Genomic DNA, 9,273 nt, shown 5'->3' on the forward strand with positions numbered 1-9,273 from the left:
AATTCACTTTTCTGGACTTTACTATGAGTTTGTGTGTTTTTCTGTGATTTCAGGTATTTTCTGGCTGAAATTGAGGGACCTGAGCAAAAATCTGATTCAGAGACTGAAAAGGACTGCAGATGCTGTTGGATTCTGACTTCCCTGCACTCGAAGTGGATTTTCTGGAGCTACAGAAGCCCAATTGGCGCGCTCTCAACGGCGTTGGAAAGTAGACATCCTGGGCTTTCCAGCAATATATGATAGTCCATACTTTGCCCAAGCTTTGATGGCCCAAACCGGCGTTCAAAGTCACCTTCAGAATTCCCAGCGTTAAACGCCGGAACTGGCACCTAAGTGGGAGTTAAACGCCCAAACTGGCACAAAAGCTGGCGTTTAACTCCAAGAGAAGTCTCTACACGAAAATGCTTCAATGCTCAGCCCAAGCACACACCAAGTGGGCCCGGAAGTGGATTTTTATGTCATTTACTCATCTTTGTAATTCTTAAGCTACTAGTTCCCTATAAATAGGACCTTTTGCTATTGTATTTTTGAATCTTTTGATCATGTTTTGATGATTGAACCCTCTTTGGGAGGCTGGCCTCACGGCCATGCCTAGACCTTGTTCTTATGTATTTTCAACGGTGGAGTTTCTACACACCATAGATTAAGGTGTGGAGCTCTGCTGTACCTCGAGTATTAATGCAATTACTATTGTTCTTCTATTCAATTCCGCTTGTTCTTGTTCCAAGATATCACTTGTTCTTCAACTTGATGAATGTGATGATCCGTGACACTGATGAGCGGATAATTTGTATACTTTTTGGCATTGTTTTTAGTATGTTTTTAGTATGATCTAGTTAGTTTTTAGTATATTTTTATTAGTTTTTAGTGAAAATTCACTTTTCTGGACTTTACTATGAGTTTGTGTGTTTTTCTGTGATTTCAGGTATTTTCTGGCTGAAATTGAGGGACCTGAGCAAAAATCTGATCCAGAGACTCAAAAGGACTGCAGATGCTGTTGGATTCTGACCTCCCTGCACTCGAAGCGGATTTTCTGGAGCTACAGAAGCCCAATTGGCGCGCTCTCAACGGCGTTGGAAAGTAGACATCCTGGGCTTTCCAGCAATATATAATAGTCCATACTTTGCCCAAGATTTGATGGCCCAAACCGGCGTTCAAAGTCACCTCAAGAAATCCCAGCGTTAAACGCTGGAACTGGCACCCAAATGGGAGTTAAACGCCCAAACTGGCACTAAAGCTGGCGTTTAACTCCAAGAAGAGTCTCTACACGAAATTGCTTCATTGCTCAGCCCAAGCACACACCAAGTGGGCCCGGAAGAGGATTTTTATGTCATTTACTCATTTCTGTACACCCTAGGCTACTAGTTTCTTATAAGTAGGACCTTTTACTATTGTATAGAGAGCTTTTGATCATGTTTTGATGATTAAACCCTCTTTGGGAGGCTGGCCATTCGGCCATGCCTAGACCTTGTTCTTATGTATTTTCAACGGTGGAGTTTCTACACACCATAGATTAAGGTGTGGAGCTCTGCTGTACCTCGAGTATTAATGCAATTACTACTGTTCTTCCATTCAATTCCACTTGTTCTTTTACCAAGATATCACTTGTTCTTCAACATGATGAAGGTGATGATTGACGCCCATCACCATTCTCACCCATGAACAAGGTGACTGACAACCATTCTTGTTCTACAAGCATCTGAGGCTTAGTGAATATCTCTTGGATTTCTGATTGCACGATGCATGGTTGATCGCCTGACAAACGAGTGCTCGCCTGACAAACGAGCCAGCCATTCCGTGAGATCAGAGTCTTCGTGGTATAGGCAAGAACTGATGGCAGCATTCAAGAGAATCCGGAAGGTCTAACCTTGTCTGTGGTATTCTGAGTAGGATTCAATGATTGAATGACTGTGACGTGCTTCAAACCTGTAACCTACTGGGCGTTAGTGACAGACTCAAAAGAGTTATTCTATTCCGGTAGGGGAGGGAACCAAACCGGTGATTGGCAGCACTGTGACAGAGTGTGTGCATTAGCTTTCACTGCGCGGATGGGAGGTAGCTGCTGACAACAGTGAGACCCTATACGAGCTTGCCATGGAAAGGAGTAAGAAGGGTTGGATGAAGACAGTAGGAAAGCAGAGAGACGGAAGGGAAGGCATCTTCATGCGCTTATCTGAAGTTCCTACCAATGAATTACATAAGTATCACTATCTTTATCTTTTATGTTATTTTCGTTCATCACCATATATATCTGAGTTTGCCTGACTAAGATTTACAAGATGACCATAGCTTGCTTCAATACTAACAATCTCCGTGGGATCGACCCTTACTCACGTAAGGTTTATTACTTGGACGACCCAGTGCACTTGCTGGTTAGTTGTGCGAAGTTGTGTAATGCCATGGTATTGAGCGCACCAAGTTTTTGGAGCCATTACCAGGGATTATGAGAGTTGTGAAAAAGTATAGTTCACAATTTCGCGCACCAAGTTTTTGGCGCCGTTGCCGGGGATTGTTCTAGTTTTGGGCAAGCCTTTGGTAACATCAGTGCCAAGATCCGGCAACAACATCAAATTTTTGGTGTTATTGCCCGGGATTGTTCAGGCTGGACAACTGACGGTTCATCTTGTTGCTTAGATTAGGTACTTTTTTTTCGAAATTCTTGAAAATGAATTCTAGAGTTTCATGATGATTTGTTGAAATCTGGCTGGCTGAGAAGCCATGTCTAATCTGATTGGACCGAGGTTTCAACTTATCACCACAAGAGCTTGTTGATTTCGTATCAATCTTGCTTTTGGAGCAGTGATTTGCTAAGGCTTGGCTGACCTTTGGTCATGTCTAGTGTTTTGGACCGAAGCTTTCTTTGGAAGCTTGGCTGGCTGTGAAGCCATGTCTAATTCCTGGATCGGAGTCTTAGACTAGCATTGCACTGATTCCTGGAATTCTCATTAAGAATTTTGATACCTTTTTCCACTTAATTTTCGAAAAACACAAAAAAATTCAAAAAAAACCATAAAATCCAAAAATATTTCTTGTTTGAGTCTAGAGTCTCATCTTAAGTTTGGTGTCAAATGCATGTTTTTGTTACATTTTTTCGAATCCATGCATATATTTCTTGTTTTGATCTTTGAATTCTATTAACTTGAGTATTTTGTGTGTCTCATATGCATTTTCAGTTCATTAGTGTCAGTAGTATACAAACTGCTAAGTTTGGTGTCTTGCATGCATTGTTATTTGATTTTTGTTGCATTTTGATTATTAAAAATCCAAAAATATTTTTAATTTGTGTCTTTTCAAGTCAATGATATAAGGGATTGAAGATTCAGAACACACTGCAGAGGAATTATACAGAAAAAGCTGAGCATTCAAAAATGCCCAGTGAAGAAGGCAGACTGGCGTTTAAACGCCAGAATGTATACCATTCTGGGCGTTTAACGCCAGGATGGTGCTAGGGGGAAGATTTTGTTTTCAAATCAATTTTTTTCAAGTTTTTCTAAATCAAATCTTTTTCAAATCATATCTTTTCAATCAAATGTTTTCAAAATCAATTTCTTTCCTTTTTCAAAGATACTTACTAACAATTAATGATTTGATTGAACATCTCAAATTTGATGCCTTTTCTGTTGAGAAAGGTTTAATGTTTGAATCATATCTTTTCTTGTTAGGCAAGTCATTAATTTTCAAAATCATATCTTTTTCAAATTGTTTTCAAATCATATCTTCTAAAATTGTTTTCAAATCATATCTTCTCAATCACATCTTTTTAAAACCATAACTTTTCAATCAAATCTTTTTAACCTCATCTTTTCAAAATAGTTTTCAATCAAATCTTTTTGACTTCTAATTTCAAAATCTTTTTCAAAAATCACTTGATTTCTCTTCCACTTTCAATTTTCGAAAATTATCAATCAAATTTTCAAAATGTTTTCAAAATCTTTTAATTGAATTTTCGAAAATCCACTTCCCTCCTTCTCACATCCTTCTATTTATGGAGTACCACTCCTTCTAAATGCACAATTCGAACCTTATCTAATTAAAGTTCGAATTCTTCTTCTCCTTCTTCTTTCTATTTCTATTTTCCTCTGACATTTCAAGGAATCTCTATACTGTGACATAGAGGATTCCATATTTTCTTGTTCTCTTCTCTTTCATATGAGCAGGAGCAGAGACAAAGGCATTCTTGTTGAAGCTGACCCTGAACCCGAAAGGACCTTGAAGAGAAAGCTAAGAGAAGCCAAAGCACAACTCTCTTTAGAGGACCTGACCGAATTCTTCAAGGAAGAAGAACCCATGGCAGCCGAAAACAACAACAATGCCAACAATGCAAGGAAGGTGCTGGGTGACTTTACTGCACCTACTCCTGAATTTTATGGGAGAAGCATCTCTATCCCTGCCATTGGAGCAAACAACTTTGAGCTTAAGCCTCAATTAGTTTCTCTAATGCAACAGAATTGCAAGTTCCATGGACTTCCAATGAAAGATCCTCATCAGTTTTTAGCTGAATTCTTGCAAATCTGTGACACAGTCAAGACTAATGGGGTTAACCCTGAGGTCTACAGACTGATGCTATTCCCTTTTGCTGTAAGAGACAGAGCTAGAATATGGTTGGATTCTCAACCTAAAGAAAGCCTGGACTCTTGGGAAAAGCTAGTCAATGCCTTCTTGACAAAGTTCTTTCCACCACAAAGATGGAGTAAGCTTAGAGTGGAAGTCCAAACCTTCAGACAGAAGGATGGAGAATCCCTCTATGAAGCTTGGGAAAGATACAAGCAATTAATCAGAAAATGTCCTTCAGACATGCTTTCTGAATGGAGCATCATAGGTATTTTCTATGATGGTCTCTCTGAACTATCCAAGATGTCTTTGGATAGCTCTGCTGGAGGATCTCTTCATCTGAAGAAGACGCCTGCAGAAGCTCAAGAGCTGATTGAAATGGTTGCAAATAACCAATTCATGTACACTTCTGAAAGGAATCCTGTGAATAATGGGACTAGTCAGAAGAAAGGAGTTCTTGAGATTGATGCTCTGAATGCCATACTGGCTCAGAATAAGATATTGACTCAACAAGTCAATTTGATTTCTCAAAGTCTGTCTGGAATGCAAAATGCACCAAACAGTACTAAGGATGCTTCATCTGAGGAAGAAGCTTATGATCCTGAGAACCCTTCCATGGAAGAGGTGAATTACCTAGGAGAACCCTATGGAAATACCTACAATTCTTCATGGAGAAATCACCCAAATATCTCATGAAAGAATCAAGAGAGACCTCAACAAGGTTTCAATAACAATAATGGTGGAAGAAACAGGTTTAGCAATGGCAAGCCTTTTCCATCATCTTCTCAGCAACAGACAGAGAGTTCTAAGCAGAATACTTCTGACTTAGCAACAATGGTCTCTGATCTAATAAAGACCACTCAAAGTTTCATGAATGAAACAAGGTCCTCCATCAGAAATTTGGAAGGACAAGTGGGTCAGCTGAGCAAGAAAATTACTGAACTCCCTCCTAGTACTCTCCCAAGTAATACAGAAGAAAATCCAAAAGGAGAGTGCAAAGCCATAACCATGGCCGAATGTGGAGAGGAAAGAGAGGAGGAGGACGCCACTGAGGAAGACCTCAGTGGGCGTGTACCAATCTCCTCTGAGTTCCAATGGGAATCTGAGGCTCAAAATGAGACCATAGAGATTCCATTGGACTTACTTCTGCCATTCATGAGCTCTGATGAGTATTCTTCCTCTGAAGAGGATGAGTATGTCACTGAAGAGCAAGTTGCTAAATACCTTGGAGCAATCATGAAGCTAAATGACAAGTTATTTGGAAATGAGACTTGGGAGGATGAACCACCTTTGCTCACCAAAGAACTGGATGACTTGTCTAGGCAGAAACTGCCTCAAAAGAGGCAGGATCCTGGGAAGTTTTCTATACCTTGTACCATAGGCACCATGACCTTCAAGAAGGCCTTGTGTGACTTAGGGTCAAGTGTAAACCTCATGCCCCTCTCTGTAATGGAGAAATTAGGGATTTTTGAGGTGCAAGCTGCAAGAATCTCATTAGAGATGGCAGACAATTCAAGAAAACAAGCTCATGGACTTGTAGAGAATGTTTTGGTGAAGATTGAAGACCATTACATCCCTACTGACTTCATAGTCCTAGAGACTGGGAAATGCATGGATGAATCCATCATCCTTGGCAGACCCTTCCTAGCCACAGCAAAGGCTGTGATTGATGTTGATAGAAGAGAGTTGATCATTCAAGTGAATGAAGAATCCTTGGTGTTTAAAGCCCAAGGACATCCCTCTATCATCATGGAGAGGAAGCATGAAGAGCTCCTCTCAAAACAGAGCCAAGCAGAGCCCCCACAGTCAAACTCTAAGTTTGGTGTTGGGAGGCCACAACCAAACTCTAAGTTTGGTGTTGAACCCCACATTCAAACTCTAAGTTTGGTGTTGGGAGGTTCCAACACGGTTCTGAGCATTTCTGAGGCTCCATGAGAGTCCTCTGTCAAGCTAATGACATTAAAGAAGCGCTTGTTGGGAGGCAACCCAATGTTTTATAGTTAACTATTTTCTTTTGTTATTTTATCTTTTTTGTAGGTTGATGATCATAAGAAGTCACAAAAACAATGAAAAAAGCAAAACAGAATGAAAAACAGGAAGAAAAACAGCACACCCTGGAGGAGAAGAAACTGGCGTTCAAACGCCAGTAATGTTAGCTGTTGGGCGTTTAACGCCCAGTCTGGCACCATTCTGGGCGTTTAACGCCAGAAAGGGGCACCAGACTGGCGTTAAACGCCAGTAAAGGGCAAGAACCTGGCGTTAAACGCCAGGAATGGGCACCAGCCCGGCGTTTAACGCCAGAAATGGCTCAAAACGTGATTTTGAGCCACATTTGGTGCAGGGATGACTTTTCCTTGACACTACAGGATCTGTGGACCCCACAGGACCCTACCATCACTCTCTCTCTTCTTCCCCCATTCACCAATCACCTCAACACCTCTTCCCCAAAAACCCCTCACCTATCAAATCCCTTCTTTCTCTTCACCACTCACATCCATCCTTCATAAAACCCCACCAACCTCACCCTTCAAATTCAAACCACTTTACCTCCCAAACCCACCCATAATGGCCGAACCTCTACCACCCCCTCTCTTCTATAAATACCCTTCTTCAACTCTTCATTTTCACACAACCTAAACACCCCTTCTTCCCCCTCTTGGCCGAACACACCCCTTCCCCCTCTTCCTCATTTTCTTCTTCTACTCTCTTTTCTTCTTTTGCTCGAGGACGAGCAAACATTTTAAGTTTGGTGTGGTAAAAGCGTTGCTTTTTCATAACCATTTATGGCATCCAAGGCCGGAGAAACCTCTAAAAAGAGGAAAGGGAAGGCAAAAGCTTCCACCTCCGAGTCATGGGAGATGGATAGATTCCTCTCAAGGGTGCATCAAGACCACTTCTATGAAGTTGTGGCCTTGAAGAAGGTGATCTCCGAGGTCCCCTTTTCACTCAAAAAGAGTGAATATCCGGAGATCCGCCATGAGATCCGAAGAAGAGGCTGGGAAATTCTTACCAACCCCATTCAACAAGTCGGAATCTTGATGGTTCAAGAGTTCTATGCCAATGCATGGATCACAAAGAACCATGACCAAAGTGTGAACCCGAATCCAAAGAATTATCTCACTATGGTTCGGGGGAAATACTTGGATTTTAGTCCGGAGAGTGTGAGGGTGGCGTTCAACTTGCCTATGATGCAAGGAGATGAGCATCCTTACACTAGAAGGGTCAACTTTGATCAAAGGTTGGACCAAGTCCTCACAGTCATATGTGAAGAGGGCGCACAATGGAAGCAAGATTCAAGAGGAAAGCCGGTCCAATTGAGAAGGCATGACCTCAAGCCCGTGGCTAGAGGATGGTTAGAGTTCATACAACGCTCAATCATCCCCACTAGCAACCGGTCTGAAGTTACCATAGACCGGGCCATCATGATCCATAGTATCATGATTGGAGAAGAAATAGAGGTTCATGAGGTTATAGCCCAAGAACTCTATAAGGTGGCGGACAAGACCTCCACCTTGGCAAGGTTAGCCTTTCCTCATCTCATTTGTCACCTCTGTTATTCAGTTGGAGTTGACATAGAGGGAGACATCCCCATTGATGAGGACAAGCCCATCACCAAGAAAAGGATGGAGTACACAAGAGATCTCACTCATCATGAGATCCCTGAGATTCCTCAAGGAATGAATTTTCCTCCACAAAACTATTGGGAGCAACTAAACACCTCCCTAGGAGAACTAAGTTCCAACATGGGACAACTAAGGGTGGAGCATCAAGAACACTCCATCATCCTTCATGAAATTAGAGAAGATCAAAGAATCATGAGGGAGGAGCAACAAAGACAAGGAAGAGACATTGAGGAGCTCAAGCACTCCATAGGATCTTCAAGAGCAAGAAAGAGCCGCCATCACTAAGGTGGACCCGTTCTTTTTCCTTGTTATTGTTCTTCTGTTTTTCGATTTTTATGCTTTATGTTTATCCATGTTTGTGTCTTATGATCATTAGTGTCTTAGTGTCTATGCCTTAAAGTTATGAATGTCCTATGAATCCATCACCTCTCTTAAATAAAAAATGTGCTTAATTGAAAAGGAAAGAATTGCATGAATTCTGAATTTTATAGTAGTTTAATTATTTTGATGTGGTGGCAACACTTTTGTTCTTTGAATGTATGCTTGAACAGTGCATATGTCTTTTGAACTTGTGGTTCATGAATGTTGGCTCTTGAAAGAAGGATGAAAAAGGAGACATGTTACTGAGGATCTGAAAAATCATTAAAAATGATTCTTGAAGCAAGAAAAAGCAGTGAAAAAAAAAAGAGAAAGAAGGAAGCAAACGAAAAAAAAAAAAAAAGAAAGAAAGAAAAAGAAAGAAATAAAGTTGTGATCCAAGGCAAATAAGAGTGTGCTTAAGAACCCTGGACACCTCTAATTGGGGACTTTAGCAAAGCTGAGTCACAATCTGAAAAGGGTTCACCCAATTATCACTACAAGAAAAATACCCATTCAGGTACACTTGAAAAGTGTAGCCAAAAGTAAAAAAAATGATGCCTTAGGCTACGGCTACGCTTTTTGGGCTACGGCTACGCTTTTTGGGGTGATTCCTATTCGGCCGTTGCCTATTCTCAAAGGCTACGCTTTTCTGCACCAAGGGCTACGCTTTTGGCGTTTAGGAATAGGCTACGCTTTTCAAGTGATGCTGTCCAGGACCAAAGGCTACGCTTTTCAGCTT

The 9,273-nt window shown here is 41.2% G+C and overlaps 1 non-coding gene across 1 annotated transcript; it reads right to left on the reverse strand.

The window, feature by feature from the left end:
- Positions 1-4,692: 4,692 nt before the first annotated feature.
- On the reverse strand, positions 4,693-4,800 carry LOC130937288 (small nucleolar RNA R71). The gene has a single exon (XR_009068511.1). It is a non-coding gene; the product is annotated as a small nucleolar RNA R71 (small nucleolar RNA).
- Positions 4,801-9,273: the final 4,473 nt, after the last annotated feature.

The sequence above is a fragment of the Arachis stenosperma genome, chromosome 6, assembly GCF_014773155.1.
Source record: "Arachis stenosperma cultivar V10309 chromosome 6, arast.V10309.gnm1.PFL2, whole genome shotgun sequence".
Classification (NCBI taxonomy): domain Eukaryota; kingdom Viridiplantae; phylum Streptophyta; class Magnoliopsida; order Fabales; family Fabaceae; genus Arachis; species Arachis stenosperma.